Consider the following 21,022-nt stretch of genomic DNA (forward strand, 5'->3'; position numbering starts at 1 on the left):
TTGGGTAAATTTTAATCATAAACAACAAATAAAAATGTATTCATAATTTAACTATTATACGCCTAATTTACGCATCGTGATATTGATAGTCCACACTGAGGGTAAATACAATAATCAATAAAATAAGAAGCAAGATGTAAATAAATGTTAAACTGATAAAAATAAATAAATTAACAGAGAAAAATATGTCACGATAGAAAATTATATGATAAAAAGAATATTTCCAAACATAGACGACGTAATCAACGCTGCAATAGTTTTATTCGGTAAAAAAGAATTTAATGTAATCGCTACTTGAACAATCAAAGTAATTCAAACAGCATTAAAACGTACCACCGTTTCTAAATGACGAAATCCGCGCGAACTTTCTGGGGGCAGCTAATAAAAAGAGCAAAATGTAATCTGGATTATGATTTACGACTAAGATATTACGTACCACCGTGTAATTACCGTGTAATTATCGCCTAACTACCGTATAACTATAATCATAAATCATTAAACTGTATAATTAACATGTGATTACTTATCTTAGTAATCCATCGAAGAGAATTTGTAGTCACAAGTAGTGCAGTAATCGATAGGTGAGAAATAACGGTTTGGGTAACAGTAATAGCATTTTAATTGCTTGCAATTCACTACGTTTTGATCAGTTCTCGTCTTCGTCAAATGACAGGATGATTTATTTAACAATTTTTCAGTATACGAAAAAAACCTACTATGTGGATTAAGTAACATAATACAAGGTAAATAATATCAATAAATATAATTTTATTCTATATTTGGTGTTTGCTCAGATCCATCGTGAAATTATTAAAATTAGTGATAATTTCTATTTTTGATTGTACAATTTATCTCTGCTATAATTGTTTCTGTGCTTAATACGTGTTTGTGATCCCTGTAATGCAGCTGAAACTAGTTTATGTTGGTACATACTAAGCTTTCCAAGTACATGCATGTCAAACGTAGATTAATGCATACGTGGGAACTTAGAGCATGTCAATTAATTTGTAACCATAATTGTACATCATAACTACGCTCGGCGCTACAATAATTAATAGAACGTCTTCGTAGTCGTTTCACCTATGTATGTATTCTGTTTAACGTTTTAATCCTTTGCAAATCCCTCTCAGAAACAAAACTATGTCCAATCTCAAGCAAGAGTAATTGCACCAATTTATAGGAGCAGAATGTTACAATTACAAAACACATTAATTATTGATAAAATATAATAACGTGAAGTATTTAGAATTATACAAATATGGCAGAAAAGGTGAATATAATTATTTTAATATTAAAAAATGTTTTAAATAAAAATTAAATTACTGCAGAGGACACATCATTTCATGTGTGTTTTTTCATCCAAAAATAAGGGAAGAAAAACTAGAATTCTTAAAACTGTGTGAATTTGAACAAGGGAAATTATCATTTGCTAAATTTTTAAACACTTGCTGCGATGAAATAATTTTTTCTTATTTTTATAAGCGTATACACTCAAAGTTTGAAGCATCGATTTTAACAAATCCTGTATAGGGAATACTGTTTTCCTCTAATAAATTTGTTTAATACGAACCTTGCGTTGTTCTCGATATTCCACAGGTAGGATTGCATCGACATCAATGTGTTTTTGCTGTTTCTTTGACAAGCATTCCGAGGCTGGCTGCTGTTAACAAAACAAAGAAAAAGTTGAATTGAATGGGAAACAATAATTAACGAAACAGGAAAGAAAGCTTCGTTTATGAAATTTCATTGAAGCAACGGAACATTACAAATTATTCTCCAATTAAGCAGTCTGACAATATCAAATTAAAACATTGATATTGGCACTGCTTTAAAAATTTAAGTCTTGAAAAGCAATATATTAAATGCGACGAAATTCGAAAAATCTTTTACGTTCTAGAACAATGATATACAGGGTGTTCGTCCACCCCTGGGAAAAATTTTAATGAGAGATTCTAGAAGCCAAAATAAGACGAAAATCAAGAACACCAATTTGTTGATTGAGGCTTCGTTAAAAAGTTATAGAAACATTTCGGGCTACACAGTATATTTTCGGTAAAGAATTTTTTTCTCGAAAGTATGTAGGATTTCGGGGGTATGTGTATTCGCCAAAAATTATTGTAATTTGCCCCCGCAACCAAACATAATTTTTCCAGAATGATTTGAAATATTTTAATTTAATTTTTTAATAACTTTTTAACGAAGCTGCAATCAAGAAATTGATATTCTTGATTTTCATCTTATTTTGGGCTCTAGAATTTCTCGTTAAAATTTTTTCCAGGGGTGGCCGAGCATCCTGTATAAAAATGAGAAGTGTTATATTTAACAAATATTTTTACAGAGAAACACGTTTCAAGGCTCCAAGATCAAAATTAAATTCGTATAAATCGTTATATTTAAAAATTGATTATGAGCTCAAACCTGGTCAAAATGTACAATTTATTGCAATGATTCTAAGCTGCCATTTATTAAAATTTATACATCATAAATGTTTTAATTACTATAATGTAGCCGTGAAAATATTGTTTTGCTTCTAAATAATTATTGTCCAATGAATATAAATAATGTTAAATGTTAAAAATTTAAATAGTAAATTCTCCATAATAAATCAAAAATTAAAAAACTACTGTAGAAAATACAATTTTTATTACCAATGTTTCTTCCTATTATTTACGATAATGAAAACAATCAGTCCCGTTTCTAACGGATTTCCCTGTTTATTAATAACGCAATTATATTTCTAAAACTTTTGCGAGAATTCCATACATCGAACGGAAGGATTAGAAAAATAAAATTTACGTATTTCACAATTTCCATAACATTTACGTATTTTTGATATTTAAAAACTGACTTAAATTGCGCATCCTTGCTTCGGGAAAATTTCTCGGATGAGGAGATATAATATAGTCGGTTACGGTTAGGGAACTTAACATAATATTAAAAGTTGTTCGCCTCTGAAATTTCGAGTTCCCTTTAGAATCAACGCGATATAAGTAAACGCAATTTTCCCTCACGAGCACGTAATTCGAGCCAAAAAACTGTGTGCGTACTTAAATTGTTGAGGCACGAAATCTTTATCAAATTCACGACCGTGCTCGGAGTAATTGCTGCTATATGAGTGCACGAAATACAAACATAAACCGCAGGTCGTGTTCGCGTGTGGAAAGCGAGGCAACTACCTACGCCTCGCTTTTAATCTAGGCCAACTCACACTTCACCGTATTCCCGTGATGAAAATTACTGTGGCTGCAATTTCAATCTTACGAATTCTTGTTTCCGTCCAAATATTAAATTCGTGCGTCTCGTCAAACGTGACACGAGGCAAACAACGACGCTATACGCGAAACGGAGGGGGGAAAAAGATTACATAAATGTGCATTTAAATTGTTTGTCAAAGAAATTCCACATTTCGTTTTGGAGCTTTTCAGTGAAAGTACAGGGAACACCATGGTTCGTCTGCTTGATCGAAACGCCTTTTAAAGAATTAGAATAAACGCCTTTGAATTTAAAGAGATGCTACACTCTTTCTAATCTGATGGTAATATAACATGACATTTTAGAGCCAATAATTTCGCGATGCATTGGAATACACATTTTGGGATTTACAATTTATCTAACACTCTGTCTCGTCAGGACCAAAATTATTTTGTAATTAATTTTGCGCTACTATATCATTGGGAAATTTAAATATAAAGGTCTATTTGCAACTCTAGTGATTACTATTATCATATAATGTGTAAAGTAACTTAATTGAATATACATTGTGTACCAGTATATTCTTGGAAAGGTTAAAAGAAAAACCTGACTGCAAACCGTCTTTAAATTTCGCAAATTAAAAGAAGAATTTTCCGTCAAGAAAACATTTTTGTTTCCCCGGCATGCCGTTTGTAAAATTTAGTAACTGGTTTCGCGACGTGCAGGATATTATTGCTAGGATATTAGCTATGTTTAAATTGTATATTAAAGACAATACAACGTACATACCTTGTAACTCTACGACTAAACGACTCTACACTCAACAGCTGACACTCGACTACTGAGGGTCGACTCTAGTCTAACAACTACAAACTCTGGGCAAATAAACACCGACGACTCTCCTTTAATTACGGTCACAGACCTTGGTCACAGTTCTCGGTCACGGGACTTGGATAATATACACTGGTACTATACAAACTCTATTTAGTGCTAGTTTTTGTTTCTATTTTGATCGTTCCATACAATGACCTAGGGTTTGTGTAAGGTAGGTAGCCAGGAATTCCAGAATCTTAAATCTACATAAACATTAGAGGGGATCATGTGGAAGCATCAATCAGAAAATCTTTAAAATATGCTAATTTTCAAAAGTAAAATATTTTCAAAACATTCTTTATTTCTCGCCTGTGCATTTAACTCATTGACCACGATATAGATTTTCTAATCTACGGTCCTAGTCTTTTGTATTAGTAGCCACGTGTATAAGTGTATTTTACACGACTAAAATCTGTTTTAGGGATCATTGTGGCACCTTTAAAAACTTGATTTCTTTTTCTTTTCATTTTATCGCAAGCGAGATAACAGTAAAAACTAAATGTATAAAATTGTATAAAAAATGTAAATGTACAACTAAAATGTAGTTAAATAAATTGCAAAGAAGAGTAACAACATTACATGTAGCGTTCGCTTTAACAAAATTCATGAAAATTGCTAAATTTCACAACTTCCATAAAAGAATGGTTCAATGTTATCAAAGTATTGATAGATCCACTTGATCCATCTAAACTAGACTTATATTGTTAAAAGAAACTATTGAGACAGGAATAATGTAATTTCGACCATTTAAAAGAAAATAGAAATTAACACGTCGAAGAAATTGTATTATTTTTCAGTCTTCGCATAAGCAAACATAAACCAAATGTTCGAGAAACGAAATTCAATTCGAAAGATGAGTTGTCTTCAGCCCGACAAAAAATTAAAAAACCGTATCAAATAAGAAAATGCATTGAAAACTGAACTGTGAAATAATCCTCGGACCGAAGTATAACAAAAACAAAAAAAAAAATTTCATCTACCTGCCGAGGTTCTTTCGATCGCCTCGTATATTGTTGCTAACCGAGCAGATATAATATCTACAGAGACAACTTCGATCAGATACGCATTAATGCGTCGTTATCCCGACACATGGTCGCACCGGTTATCGTACAGGTTCTCAATTAAACAATAATCGAGATATCCTTAACTGGCAGTTTGACTTACAATGTACAAGCTACGTTCGACGAGATTGGGCCAGCGAAGCGGCTCCGAATTGAGTCCTCCCCGACCGTAACCGTCAAAATTCGATCAACGTCTCGCCTTGGAACCGTTCGAGCCGAAAAATTCCCACAAGTTCGCTACTGGGCCCTTATGGGGCTCAATCGGGCCCCGTGAGTCGTAAGACACGAGTCGGGGTCTCCGTTCGCGCATCGTTTTATTAACTCGCGCGCAGCCGCGTATTATACGCGCGCCGTGTAGACGTATCATTCGAAACTTTTAACACGTCGCGTCTTATCGAGCTGGGCCTTAAATTCGAGCGTTAATACAACACGATAGCGCTAAATATGGTTCAGTGAATTCTTCATGCTCGAACGGTTAGGGACTCGCTCCTAACGCGAATCCCGTGTGAGAAGCGTTCGCTACCGGTTCGGTGTACCTGGGCCCCAAGGCCCAGACCGACGACAAGTGTATCCCTCGTGCGTGGATTGTGTTCCACGCGCGTCCGTTTTCGCAACATCGCGCGCGACGTGTCACGACGTCCGTAACGGCCGATTCCGCGCGTGTTCTCGCGACGATCCGGGATACGGGGCCCTACCGGGGCCCCGGTGTGCGACGGGAACACCTTTTATTTGCGTATACATGTGTTACAATGTTCCCGACCGGGGACGCACGCAGGCTCAAGACGGTTTCATAAATTGACAAGCGTGAACGGACGCTCGGAAAAGGGGCAAAACGAACGACAACGGACGAACGCGCTCGGGTTTAACGACCGAGCGGAATCGGCACCGACGATAGGCGATTCGAAACGTGGTATTCGCGATATTAACCCTTTCGTTCCCGCTACGACCGCACGGTTATTTAGAATTGTCGACAAAATGCGACGTGGATTTTTAAGTACCGCGAATACCACGCTTCGAAGTTGATTTTTCTTCGAACGTTGCAAGCTTGATCTTTGTTTTCGTAGTTTTGTACAGGGTGGGTGAAAAATCGTAGCACGACCGACCAGGGTAGATTAATTCCACGTTAACAAATAAGTTTTTCTCAAATAGTTTGGTCAAGTTATATGTAGTTTATCAGACTGCGTAAAATTCCGTTTCGTTTCGTTTATTGCAAATTATCAAGTCGTGGCAAGGTATTGGGAGCTCACGGAGGTAAAAGTAAAAAATGATAATACGTTGCAATCGCAGTACTCGTAAAGAAATAAATTTTAATTTTGTTAGAATTACCACTCAACCGAATTTTCAGAATGCCTTTATATACGAACAAAACGAAACTTATAAAAACGAAATAAAATAGATACCGAGGCTTTTCAGAGTTATTAAATAAATCGGTGAAACCTCGAGGTCTGATATATTTAAGGGGGGCTTCTCGTGTAACAGCAGTATAAACAGTATAATCAATATTATTAATAATATTGGCTTAGGCTTTTTAAGGTGTAAAAAGATATTCATAAAGTACAAAAAAAGTTTTTTGTTTTCAGTTCGTTTTATCATGAGAGTGAACTTAATGCAATGTATATAATCCTTTCAGATGATGTAACCATTATTGGCGTGTCGTGTAGTATGTGTAAAAATCATCAGAATCTAAAAAATGGAAAATTTTCTTAGAATTAAATAGTTTACGCTGGGATTATACTGATTTCAAAAGAGCAGGTATGGAAAATTGGGCAAGTTGTGGAGTATTGAAAAATAAATTAACTTTATTTATATTGATAAAAAAGTTTTGTAAATACAAATAAAAAACAGGTTTGAAGTATAATCCCTAAAGAAATATGTACTGAATTGAATGAGCTTTATCCGAAATTGATTAGTCAATTGGTTCATAGGTCATCGTACACGCCAACTTAAAAAACATGTTTTTTCAGCCCCTGACGCATTTCACTAAATGGGCTATAACTTCGTCATTTTTTCAAATTTGACTTTAAAATTTTAAGAGCTTGCATAGGAATTGTTATACTTTTAATATATGGAAACAAGAAAAAATGATTTTTTTGACCTGTTACACGAGAATCCTTAACATCTCGCGTCGATTGCATCGAGAAGATATCAATGAAATTTGACCACAGTTAAAATACGGAGAGAAGAATTTTCGTAGCATTCCATGGCCGACAGTCTTCCTTTCGATCCATTTTACTTTCCCCCGGCATCGTATCCGATTGATGCATCGGGCCGCGAAAATCGGCGCTCCAGAGACGTTAGACAGCCAGGTTATTTATCGCCGCCGGTAGAGCCGTGATTTAATTGAGTGGAAATTTCGAGAGTAAAATGTTGTGTTCGAAGTTCTGGAAATTTCCCCGTGTATTATTCCCGTCGAGTCAGTAGCCGAGAAGATTTCACCGTTGCGCCTGCTTGGGGAATCTCCGTGCAGTACTCAGGACGTTCGAAACTTAGGCTCGCGATACGAACCGCTTAATACGCGCTGTGAAACGAAAACGTTGTAGACATCTGCTAAATGGAAAAGAACCCTCGAAACCAGGTCAAATCGAAGCTACTTTAACGCGAGATGATTTCTTCGATCCCCCCCTCCCAGTCGTAGATTTCGTTGTTCTTCTTAGAAAATTTTCTTCTTCCAAAACAACTTTTAATTACATACTTTTATTAGCTGGAAGATCGTCGAGTTCGAAACAAATTTTGATGTAATAGCGTTGAATATTTATTTGCTAAATAAATACGACAGAGTTTCGACCTAAGTACGTATTTAATCAATGTATTATAGTTTTACAAAACGAAAATGCTGTTCTTAGCTTGACGGTTTTCTGCTAACTAAGCTTGTGACTCGGAAAAAAAGAAACGAGATGCTCAGGGGTTGTAACAAACGAGTGTCTCGACGGTAGTACTGACCTTTGCAAGGCAGGGGACTGCACAAATGGATATAAATTTCCATTAAAAATACATGCATGCAATGCTTATTCTCAACAAATAGAAACAACGTTGGGTAAATCTCGAATCTCTTCGAGCGTGTTTCCTGACCCAAAAATTGTCATAATCGCGGAGTCCGGGAGGAATGGTATTCCGTAGGGGCAGCGAGGTTCTCAACAGCCATTTTCGATTAGCTCGCGCGAGATATACCCGGCAGAAGCGTTTCGATTTTCATCTCGAGTGGCGAAGAGGGCCTCGCAGAGAGACAGGATGTACAATTTCGTGGCCACGTCTGGGTATAGTTGGCGCGTCCTCGAGTTCCAATTGTGGAGATGCGTGGTCGGTTCACGCATCTCCAGTCAGATCGTTCGGACTTAGCATATCAAAGCCCTTATCGACTTAGGCGGTGGCTCGAGTGCGGTAACCCTCGCCGCCCGGAGAGAACTCCCGATATCCCTTTGGAAATACCTCGGGAAATGTGAAATTCAGAAAATACACGACCGCTTCGCCGCGACCCGGAACGAAACGGTCGGTCAAGCGAACCGTAAATATGCGGTCGCGTAGTCGACAAATCACGATCCCCGCGACGCGTATCCAGCACCCACGTACGCACCCGTTGTACCGCGATACGTGTCCGACCAAAGTGGAAAATAGTGAGCTCTGAGATGGACACGGTCGACGATAAATCGGACGTATGACTGTTTTATTAAAAAGGATACCCCTCGTGCCGGATTTTCAGTTAGGCGGCCGACGGCGGTCGTCCTTCAACCGGGGAAGACTGTTGTCTCGACATCCGCTGCGAAAGATTTGTTGCGAAACTTAAGGGATCATTTCTCTGTGGAAGTTGCGAAATTCTTATCAATTTTTTTAGAGCGAACGGCTACCTCCAACGTTGTGATTCTTCTTTGTAGTTTATTTAACCTTTAACGGTATGGTAGAAACTTTTTGACTCATTAGTCGAAAAAATAGTTTAGCAGGATTATTCTTTTCGTAGTTTTCGAAGACCAACAACAAGGTGTTCAAAAATAAATTTTAAAATAATTTACTGCTTTTCAAATAAAAAATATTCAAAAAAATCTATAAAAAATAACCCGACCCTTGTATATAATATCATAGTACTATGACATTTTTAAGATCAAATTTTTCGGGGAATTTGAGGAAGCATCTTGTTTTATAATTGCAGTTTTTTTTTATCCCAATGATTTCAAGGCAAAATAAAGAATTAAGTGAAGAGGAAATTCACCGTGTAATTGCTGCGGAAATAGACGACGACGGTACTAATTCGGATGAAGATTTTACTTTCTCACTTTTGCAGGATTGAGGAAATAATAAGCTATGAATTACAAAAATTTTAAATATTTAAACATTTTCATTCTCAACTGTTTTAATACGAACCAACTGTTTAATACTAATTTGTAAGAGAATGAATGATTATCGTTATCCGAAAAGTTATTTTTCTAAAAACTCTATAAGCTTTTCAATGTTCCAGTTTATACTTTAAAAACATGGAAACGAATAAATTTTATATCAAGTAGTTTTCAAATAGCTTTCCAAATAAAAATTTACTTCTAATTAGTTTACTTTTCTTCGAATGCATATAATAGTATACAAAATGTTGTATACAAAACGGCCAATATTTATATTAAGTTTACCAAAATCAATTTCCGAATGAAAAGTATCTCGCAAATAAAGATTTTTAAAATACATGCATGCAGAATGAAACTAGCACGGCCATCTGAAACTTCTAACCTATGCATTGCATAAAAAATATTTTTACAAAGCTTGTATGAGTCCCAGAGGAACATATGTTACGCTTAGGACAATTAAAAACCCGTAGTTTTGCTGTCACGCAAAGTTAGTTGTTTCGTTAAAAAATTTGTAGATGAACTCTTAAGCATGCTGAAAAGACAAGGTAGAAAGACTGTAATTATCATGATATTAGTTATTAAAATAAAAATAAAATAAAAATCTACACATTAGCACTTAACAATACTTATTATATTATTATTGTTAAGTGCTAATGTATTAAAATCATTTAATATTATATATAATTTCACTTCTTTTGCTACGAGCTATTAAATTGTTTAGTATTGTTATAAATTTTGTACAAAATTGAACTCCAATATCAATTATTACAGCAAAAATAAAATAAAAATGTGTAAGACATTAGCACAATACTATTGTAAAGCAAAAATAACAATACTTATATAAGAATACATAACAATACTTATACATATAATAGTATTATATAATCATAGCAAAAGAAATGTAAATTAAATTTGTGACGTCACCTCCCATGCTTGCCACCAGAGGGGTCACGCTCTCACAAGCGCTAGACCGACCCCTCGGTTGCTTATGTACTCCTCGTAGCTTGATTTTTAGATACCTATTATTATACGTTAAATTGTATTACAATTATTTTAAACGATAATTCTTCTAATAAAACCTGTATTCTTTTCGTTTAATAATTAAACAGAATGGAAATATCAAATAGGTAATAGTATTTACTTTCATAACGAGCAGTTATATTAATGTTAACATATTTTACAAATAAGAGACAAAAAACGCACAATGTATAATAAAAATGATTAAATGCCGTCTGTTTGTATTCATTTCATGTCACAGCAGTGACAATAATAAATTTTATAATTTCATTCCACAACTCCACAATTTTTACGAACCCATAATACACGATTCAAGCACTGAATCATACTTTTCGTAGTTTCGTACATTTATGATAAACTAGACGTACGCCGTACAAATTAAGAATCAGGATAAATTTACAAATAATATCATTTAAATCTTCATAATAATCCCAACATATGCATGCATACAATCAAAGTAAAATCTTCCACAATAAATACGCTTCAATAAAAACGTAAATATATAAAATAAAATTGCAACGTTTCATTTTTATAAACTACATAAATACAGTAAAAAATAATATCAAACCTGATTATTTGAAACGTTTTAATTATTCGTTTAAGCGGTGCTTATATTCCATAATAACAAAGAAATTGGTACGACATAAACTCTCCCTTACCACTTCACGTTTCTCCAAAAACGCAGTCAATTTCTCTTAAAGAGTTCGATGCCTTTTAAAGCGAACTGAAAAACTGAAATTCAATCGATTCTCGATCCCCTTGTCTCGTCGATCGATAGCGGTATACGATAAATGCATCGAGGGGCCCTGCAATATAACCTCTAGCTACACAGCGCGCGTCAACTTCGCCGCAATCTGCATAACCGTGAGCTCATTACCTTTTAATTACCAGCCCCGGCAGCCGCGATGACTTTCATTGCCACTGAAACTCATCTAGTGGCGCGGTTCTCTCACAATGGAAGGGACTTTTCCTCGACAATGTTACACGCCCATTAATTTCGATGGTAACTCCGGCGCGCGGCAGCGAAGCGATAATTCTCTCGGTACACGCGGCATGAAGAACCAAAGCAACGGGTATTCTAAGTACGTTTGAATGCGACTCACACACGCGAAATATCAATAAAGGGAATACCTAAGTATATAATATTTGTCTACCGATACGCGGATCGTCCGTTCTTCCGCTATCTGCCGTCGAATAATGCACCCGTTCGTGCAAAACGTTTGCATTCCGTGGTAAATGCTCCGCGAATCACTTTGTTCCTTCTAAATAACGACGCGCAATTACGTGAACATTCAACGCGATTCCTCCAGCAATTTTTCGAGATCAGTTTTTAATATCCCATAACATTTCACGGAACAGATTTTCTATAACAATGAAAAGAATAACGAGCATTCTTTGCGTAACACGATTTCTTCTCTTGGAGATACTTAATAAACTTTTGTTTTGCTATTTACATAGTCTGAAAATTCTAGTCTTTTACACTTCATTCGAATAATAGATAATAAAGAAGACTAACGCATAGCAATTTATTCGTGGCTTGATTTTATTTCACCATTTATTTCTCGTACATAACAAGTAAAAAATGTATAAACGTATCTTGACTTTACTTTTTAAACCAACACTACCTATTATTAACTCATCAATCACGCGTCGTAATTTCAAGATGGTGTCCACAGCAATTTGAAATAATTATAACCGGGGTATCAACACCAGGGCGAACGTAGTAAGAATCACGCGAAATCGACGCGTTTCCGCTATCCAACATTGCAAACAGAATTTTTGAGTAAACAAAGAATGGACGATATCGAGGTGCGAAATAACACTCTCTCCACCGAAACGGATAACCCACAATCTGCATTTAACTACGCTACACGAGGCGTTGTGTATTATTAAGTAATTTGTCGATCAGACATACATCGTTATTTCTGCATCTTGGTCTCGATGGGAATGAAAAAATGTCAGATTTTTATTACCTTCGATCGAATGGTACGCGAGCAGTAATGGAATTTGGACGGCAATCGGATGGAAATCGTATCGATTTGAAAAGTGGGAACGAAAACACGATAGTTAAAATGATCGTAACGTTGTAATGATACGGGCGGGCAACAGAGCGATTTCGTAATCTTTCGAAATGATACCCGCAGGCCTGAAACCTTTGCCTGCCGACAATCTAGCCAGGTATTATGAAAGCACGACAGACGTCTTCGTTCGTGGCTGAGGGTGTCGCGGAAATTATATCGGCAGAGGCGCAACAGGATGTCCACTGGCTAATGACGGTAATCACGCCCAGCCAGGTATAATGTCTTTGTTCGAAGGTCTACGTCGAGAAGACCTACTGAGGAACTATTCATGCGACACGCGAGCACCGCCGGGAGGAAACCGCGGAGACGGTGGGCAACAATCTAGGAAAGTCGGGCAAAAGTCTAATACTAGTGAGGTTCATTTATTTCTTCATTTTTTTAAATCAGATCACGGTGCTAAATTTAGCAAAATTTTAGGTTGGAACATTTTTACACTGGTCCACGTGAAAATTCATTCGAATTTTCATAACATTTTATAGAATATTCTAGGCAAATTTTATAATTTAATCTTCAACAGTGAATACATCTGAACTCAGTGGATTCAACAATCATAATTACTTTAAATTTAGTGGCCTTATTTTTTACAAATTATTCTATTATTTGAATACCAATAAAAATTTGAATAATTATAATTTACGCAACAATTTCAACAAACAATGAATCATCAGCTATTTATTATTTTCTTGTTTCCATAATTTCATCAGTATTTTTTAGATTACCTATTTCTACTAATGAAATTAAATGTTTTCAAATAAATAATCTTCGATACCTAATAATTTTATTTTGAATATTTTAAGAATTAGGATTAACACCTGTCAATACTTGATATAGAATAGTACAAATTTAAGTTGAATAAACGATTTGCAAGCGCTTAAAATCACAAACCAGATCAGTCTTTAAGACGAGCCTCTCTTCAACGTATCAATCTTAAGTTTTTGGTAATTCTCAAAAATATCGTAAATTAGATACAGAAACGTGTAAGCTTAATAATTAAGACAAACATCATTTAAAATAACAAATACAGTAAACTCAAATAATAATTTACTTTTCTTCGTTCAAGCTTCCTTAAAATCAAAGAAATTATAATTAATAACTGAATTCCATAAAATTCAGAACTTGAGGCACACGAGTAACTCATATTGAGTAAAATAAAACTCATATACACAAATGGAAAAAATCTGAGACAAAAACAGAAATGAATTTAGCTGTAAGTTTGTTTGTGTGTAACTGACAGTAATTTCAAAAATGACTTGAAAAATTAAATACGTGTTCACGAAGAATAACCGAGAATTAAATTACTAGAAATGCGGTGAACTTACATCTAAACTCACTAATGTTATTAGCTTGTAAAATATTGTATGCAAGGTTGAGATGGATTAGGGTTAATCCCGTATTGTGTAATTATTTTAAATTCCTATATTTCAAAATTCTTTAACTATTTTACATAATTCTACAAGGATTCAGCCACTATAAACACAACACTACGTTGCATGAAAATTTACCTGCTCTAAGAAATAGCGAACGCCATTTTCGAGCACTGTCCTATCGAAAGACATCGGAATGGTTCGAGAAGAGATATAAGAATCGAAAATAAAAGAAACGTATCGAAAGCCCAGACGCACGGAACTCAAACGACGCAGGGTGAAAAATGTACAAAGACGTGGAAAGTCGAAAGACAAATATCAGAGAAATCGGAAACGGGTTCTGAAACTGTGAAGAACAAGGAGGACGACGGTACCCGTAGGAATCCAGGAGGAAATGGATGCAAAAGCGGCGTGAAAAAGGAAAGACTCGCATCTTGGAGTAGAGAGGGAGGGGGAGGGATGCTCGAGGCAGCGTAGAAGGGAAGAATGCAAGAGGAGGTTGGCACGTATGATTATACATCATCACGTACGATTATGGTCGTTCGGCCGTGCGAGACCGATGCATGCACCGCATTACAAGCTTATCGTAGGCGTGTAAGATAGCTGCGGCCCGCTAAATTGAGATAGAACCGAGGCTGAAGGCCGAGAGCGATTGGTGGCAGGTCGGATGTCGGGGGTGGGCAGGGACCGACAAGGGAGAACAGACAGACAGACGTCCTTGGAAGGGGAAGAATAGCGAGCAAAGGGAGCAGGATCGAGAATCCTAATTAACGGCATTGATCCGTGCTCATTTGCATACGTAAACAGAGGGGCCCCGGTTAGGCGTGCTCGGAGATTCTTGGTAAATTCGAGGACGATTCTGCGTAGAACGGACCCTTCCTGGCGGCTACGCGTCCGAGCACTGACGCTTTCACGCTTTTCCGCGGACCAACGTACTAACGTCGACGTGCCAACGCGGGAACACACGGGACACAAATGGGGATCCGCTCGAGAAAAATCGCGCGCAAGCGCCCGAAATCTACCCACCCCCGGGTAGAAATGAAAATGAAATCCAACATGGCGCGTCATCCTGTGTCGCGTCGAGATTGGAGTTTGCCCTTTCTCTGTTTCTCCGGTTCTCCGCTGTCTCCCTCGTCCGACCCCTTTCCATTCCACCCTCCTATGTAAACTTCGACCCCCGCGAGCCCTATCGACACCTTCCATTAGTCGGTGGCTGCGTCGAAGGGTGAAGGAGCAGGTTTTATCGCGCTGCGAACTGTCTTTGCCGGAGTCGTTCGGCGAGTTCAAGTAAACTGCGGGATTTCACGGGTTCCTAGAAACGGAATCCAAAGCTTACCTATCCACCCTCTCCCGGCAGACCACCCTCTTTCTGCCACTTTTGCCATGCCGCCTTTTTCCACTCGGGCCCGGAGTGGACTTTTCTGGAAACTGAATAAAGACTATCGCCGCTGAAACCAGAGAGGACGCAGAAGCGTGGCGGATTCGATTGATCGTTCGATTACTGTACTCGAACGGATTTTCAGGGAATGACTGCCGTCGACGGGAACACTCCTTTCCACTCGCCCGAGTAAACACCTCGGGGAAAAAATGATTCGAGGGAATCGCTGTATGTAAAAACGATGCATTAGATCAGTGTTTCCCAACCTTCTTTGTGCTATGCCCCACCTAAGCCTTTCTAAAATTCTTATGCACCCCCCTCCCCCCCATACACAATTTTTAATGATAGGTATTAGAAAGAAATTACTAGGAAATTGTTGAGCAAACATAGTAAGTAAATTTTCAAAACATATAATGGAGAACTGAAATTCAAATACAAAATAATTTTAATGAAAGATTTTTCTGTATTATTTTAATTATTAGTAATTATTTATTATTTAAATTTAGTGAGATCCTTGCGCTTGATGCTAATGTTTGCGGTGTTTCTTTGAATTTATTCCGAACGTTTCGAGGAATTATTTTTAAATCGTGTGGACGATCCAAAGAACAATATTATTTCGAGAAATCGTGACAAAGATATTAACGAAATATAATTTCTGTTAAAAAAAAAGAAACTTTACGTTTTAAAAACAAACTAAAATCAAACTTTGAAAGTAGAACCAATGTTTAAAAATAACCAAAGAACGAGCGAATAAGACTATTACAAAAATTGAAAACTGAATATTACATTTTTAAGTACGTTTACCCGTCAATCGAAAAAGAATAGAATAAGTATATTTCAAGAATAGTATTGAAATAGTAGGCAGATACGCAGGAAATGGTAGCTTGAAATTTACTAGTGCAGTGGGATGTATTATGTGCACAAAGGCGTGGCACCGAACAATGAATACTCAGAAGCCAGAAAATTATTTTACTGCAGCGAGCATTGAATGGGGACCTTCGACGTGGCGTTTGTCACATTCTACTTATTGTCTATTGTCATATTCTAATAAATTGTTCACACTTGGCGACAATCGAAGAAGAACACGCCTCGGTTGCTAACTGAATTCGATCTTGAGTAGAGCACCGGACAATAGCACATTGCAAATGTATTGTTTCCTTTGCTACGGAAGCAAAGTCCAATAACTGTCTTGTATAAATTCTATCTTAAAAAACAGCTCATCTCTGGAATTTGTCCAACAAGGTATTGAGTTATCCATCTCCTCTTTTTCTTTTTTTAATATTCTCTAATAATATTATCGAACTCAAAAATATACAAAATTTTTCCACAACTGAAAATTTCCATAATATTACTATGATTAACACTTTGACTGCCACGTCACCCATATATGGGTGACAGAACTTTTAACAGTAGAACTGTAATAATCAATTCTCAAGTTGAAATGTTAAAGAAAATAAATTTTAATAGGCTTCGTAAATTTTAATGAGGTTACGAAAGCAATTACTACGACAACTTTTAAGTTGTGTAGTTTACAATTGCCTAAAATGAAAGTTTTGGTCCCGTAAACAATTTTAGAATTTTAGACTGGCAGTCAACGTGTTAAAAATCATACACTTAGGGAGTTTATTATATAATCAGTAAACCAAAATAAAAATTATTTTCAAGATGTTTGTAAAGAAGAAATAATAATTTTCGAATTTTCAGGGATCCAGTCCTTAAAACTGAAGAAATCATAAATTTTACGATATTTAACTTAGCAACGTGTTAAAAGGAGAAAGAAGACGTCGGGAGTGTCGCTACTGTTTCCTGTAAATGGCGAAAATTTATCGCAAACTCACGAAGAATATATGGGAAACAGAACGTAATAAAATCTGCCGAAGATTCATTTAAACGCGAAAAGCCATACGCGAACGGACCCGGAGCATGAAAAGCATCTAGGAAGGTATCGATTTCTCTAATGCACTTACATCGTGATTAAACTCATCGCGTATTCGACGAATAGTTTACGCTCGCATCGTACCAAGTAGCGAAGAACGAACGCGATAATTCAGCAACGGAAGAGTTAACGCGCTTCGACGACAGCTATTTGCGTACGCGCGCGAATCGTATTTTCTCCAACGCGTCGAAAAAGGAAAACATATTTCAACAAGAATCGCTGGCGATCAAATGACAATGGAAGATCGTACTTTCAAATTTTTTACAATAAACTTGGAAAAAGATGAATTTTCTTCTGCATCTGTGATGATGTGAAAAGAAATAACGATTTATTCAATTACTGAACATTTCCTTTTAGGATCCACAACAGTAAATTAATATGAGATATAGAAATATACCATTATATGAAAATTGTAAACATTTTTAGATATAGTGAATAAAATAACAAGACTTCTTACTAAATTTATGCAACCTATATTTCATTGCATGACAGTCTCCATAAAGAATAATAATAAAATATAATAATTAAGTGTGAATTGCATCGAATAGCAAAAATTGTATAGATTATTAATAAAATATAACATTTAATTTATATTTGTTTTATGTTATGGAGGACGATGGTGAATAACTAATTTTGATGATACCGTAGTTAATTTCGGAGAAAATTGTTTATGAAAAAACTGCTGGCTAGTAATTACGCAAACATCTTGTATTTAAATTCATTTTCAATTAAATAAATAATTTATGGTCCAGTTTTATCGTACACTAGTCGTACGATCAGTAGGAATTACTGAAACTTCTTTGGATATGTAGAGTCGAAGTAAATATTAAAATAAATATAGAAAATAACATAAATAATAATAGTTGATATTGTCATCGGATAGGGGATGAAATGCCCTTTAAAACGAGCGTTCGAACATGTCGATAGCTTCATTAGTTCCGGAGATATAGCGATTTTAGTTTCAAATTGATGCGGTGGCTAGTTCCGGAGATGTAAGGGTCCGAAGCGTTTGTTTACGTTCATTGAGATCAATGAACTCGCGCGCGCGCGAAAATAGTAAACAGTGGGTAGTAAATTCTTGGAAATACTACACCGAAACTAGGTCACTCGGTCACGATTCGCGTGCGACAAAGAAGTCTGATGCGACGCGTTAGATGGAGACAGAGATAGTCGAATTAAGAAAAATACTCTTTTACATAAATTACGATATCTCGAAAACGGAAAGTCCGATCGACAAAAACGACAACCCATTTTAAAGCGGAAGGTTTGCCGCCGCTAACAATGGCTCAATTGTGGCAAAAACACTAGCAGTTTCGGAACTGTACGCGTCTGAAGTTTAACTATTTTCAATACGCGTTGTTAGACTATTCTAAAACAGTGGAAACTGAAGATTCTTTCCTTTCATCTTTGAAGCTAACCAGGCCACGGTAGGCAAGACAGACCACATATTAATAAGAATATTGAGAAAATTCATTGTAGGTATACTACAAGGAAAGTCGTGAAGTTAAATGGCGCTAAAATAATATTATATGTTAGAAATTCTAAACGAAATTTTAAAAACTGTCAATTGACCGGTTGTAATAGGTTTAGTGTTAATACAATTTCCCTAGCATGTGTGACTAATATTGACTATTTCTACTTACGCTGTCCGAATAGTACTCTATAGAATTTTTAGACACGATTTTCTTGAAAACGAACATAAAATGAAAAAGTTTTATTCTTTCTTTTCGACTTATTTTTACATGTAAAATCACCCCCCGCCCGTTTGCAGCATTTATCCCCCCCCCCCCTCCCCACTCCTCCACAATCTGAATATATACATATATGTTTATTAACACTAAATTTACGGACACCGATTGTCATGTTGAAGATTACATTATAATTTTTCTTTTAGTTAATATCCTGTCTTATAACGACTTATAGAAGATGAAGAAACACGTAATTTGGCTTCATCGAGTTTATGACAAGTTGCTTACAACTACTTTGATATTCATCATTCTTCAATTTCATAGTAGAAAAATGTTACAAATCTTAAAGTATTAATTTAGTTTATTTGTACGCAAATTGTTTGATAGAAGAAATATTAATTTATTTGTAGCATGAACAGGGACTACCGTAGGTTCAAGTTGAATTTACCAATTTTGGTATTCTCCAGCTCAAACATCGTTAAGTGCATAATTTTAGGGTAATATTAATACACACAAAAAAGAAGAACAAGAGAAACGATAATCAACAAAATCGATTATAGTTATCGTAAGTAACACAATAAAAATACTAAATTCTGTGTAAATGTACATACCTATATGTATAGAGTTGTTTCCCGAGTGATAAATGCAAACTAAACGCATTAAAGGAAACACATTGCATGTACAAGAAAAAAGTGAAAACCGTGCGTTTCGATAATTCGGCTGCGAGAAAACAGGAGACAGTCGAAATTGAAGATATTGGATTATTTGCATGGGGTCGTCGCGACACAATACCCGGTGTATTTCAGCGTCGCGGCGTTTGGTGACTTAATCTCGTGACAACGGATTGGTGCACGGCGAGTCAAAAATCCGAAATCAATCGAAATCGAAAGGCCGTGACGGGCGTCGAGAAAAGAGGGGAAACGTACGGCTCTCACAATTTCGGGATTTCAATATTGACGGGTGCCGCGCTCGCGAGCGTTATCCAATGTGTAAACTTTCGTCCTGTATTTTAATTTCGCGACGCTCAATATGCCGTCGACGGCGCTCTGGTCGTCGACGCCGCCAGCGCCGCGGAAAGTTTGCAATAACAGTTTAATCCCCGATGATGAGAGACTGGAGGCCTCTTACCTCTTACCCTTTACCCCTTTCAGCCGAGTGCACTTCAATCAAGCCGTGTGTTTGATTTAGAGCTATCCAAGATGCACCGATAATAATCGATAAATCCCGGCTCCTGGAACTCGCGTACCAGCTGAAAGTCTTATCGCGACGCTTACAGTGTCTTTCCGGCGACGCTGCCAGCCTCTAAGATATACACATACTGGGGGTTTAATAAAGGATAAACGGATCTTCGAGGGTAAATTCAACTCAAATAATAAAAATTCATACGGACGAATGGGTCACGATTTTGTCCAGCACTTTAATAAAATTTTATTTCATTTCTTCTGGATTGGATATTTACTATAGACCAGTGCTACATTCGTTTTGATGATACGAAAGATCGAATCTACTTCTTTTACTCAAGTAATTAGAATTGTTTCAAAATTCAATTAAAAAAAATGTAAGAAACTTTCCAGCATGGCTCTTTAGTATGATTTTATTTCATCTGTTTCATATTAGATATTGTAGATTTATTATAGAGCAGTAGTATATTTGTTGGAAAATACGAATGACCAAGTCTACAAATCTTATTCCTTTTTCTCGAGTAAGCAGAATTATCTCAAAATTGAATAGGAATATGCAATAGGAATAACTACAAACTGAATTTGTAATCTTAATTAATTATTTGCACTGCGCTTACATATTTTTTTTTAGATAGCTTCATAAATCGAAATAAGACGAAACATTTTTTATTTTTGTTCAACTTAAAGTTATTTAGGCCCAATAGTATTAAAGACCCAAAACCCACGATATAAGATATATAATAAAACAATTCGAGAAACCTATATAGATAAGTATAATTTTGAAAGTGTTACTTTGTTTCCGAACTTGAACCAGTAAACATAACAAATGGAGAATATCACGATCTCGAAACATGCTCACTCGTATTGGAATTTTGACTTAAAAAAATATAAATTCAATTCAGAATAAAAAAACGTATAGAAAATTG

This window comes from Colletes gigas, unplaced genomic scaffold, assembly GCF_013123115.1.
Source record: "Colletes gigas isolate AHSC1104 unplaced genomic scaffold, ASM1312311v1 Colletes_gigas_Sc00023, whole genome shotgun sequence".
NCBI classification, from domain to species: domain Eukaryota; kingdom Metazoa; phylum Arthropoda; class Insecta; order Hymenoptera; family Colletidae; genus Colletes; species Colletes gigas.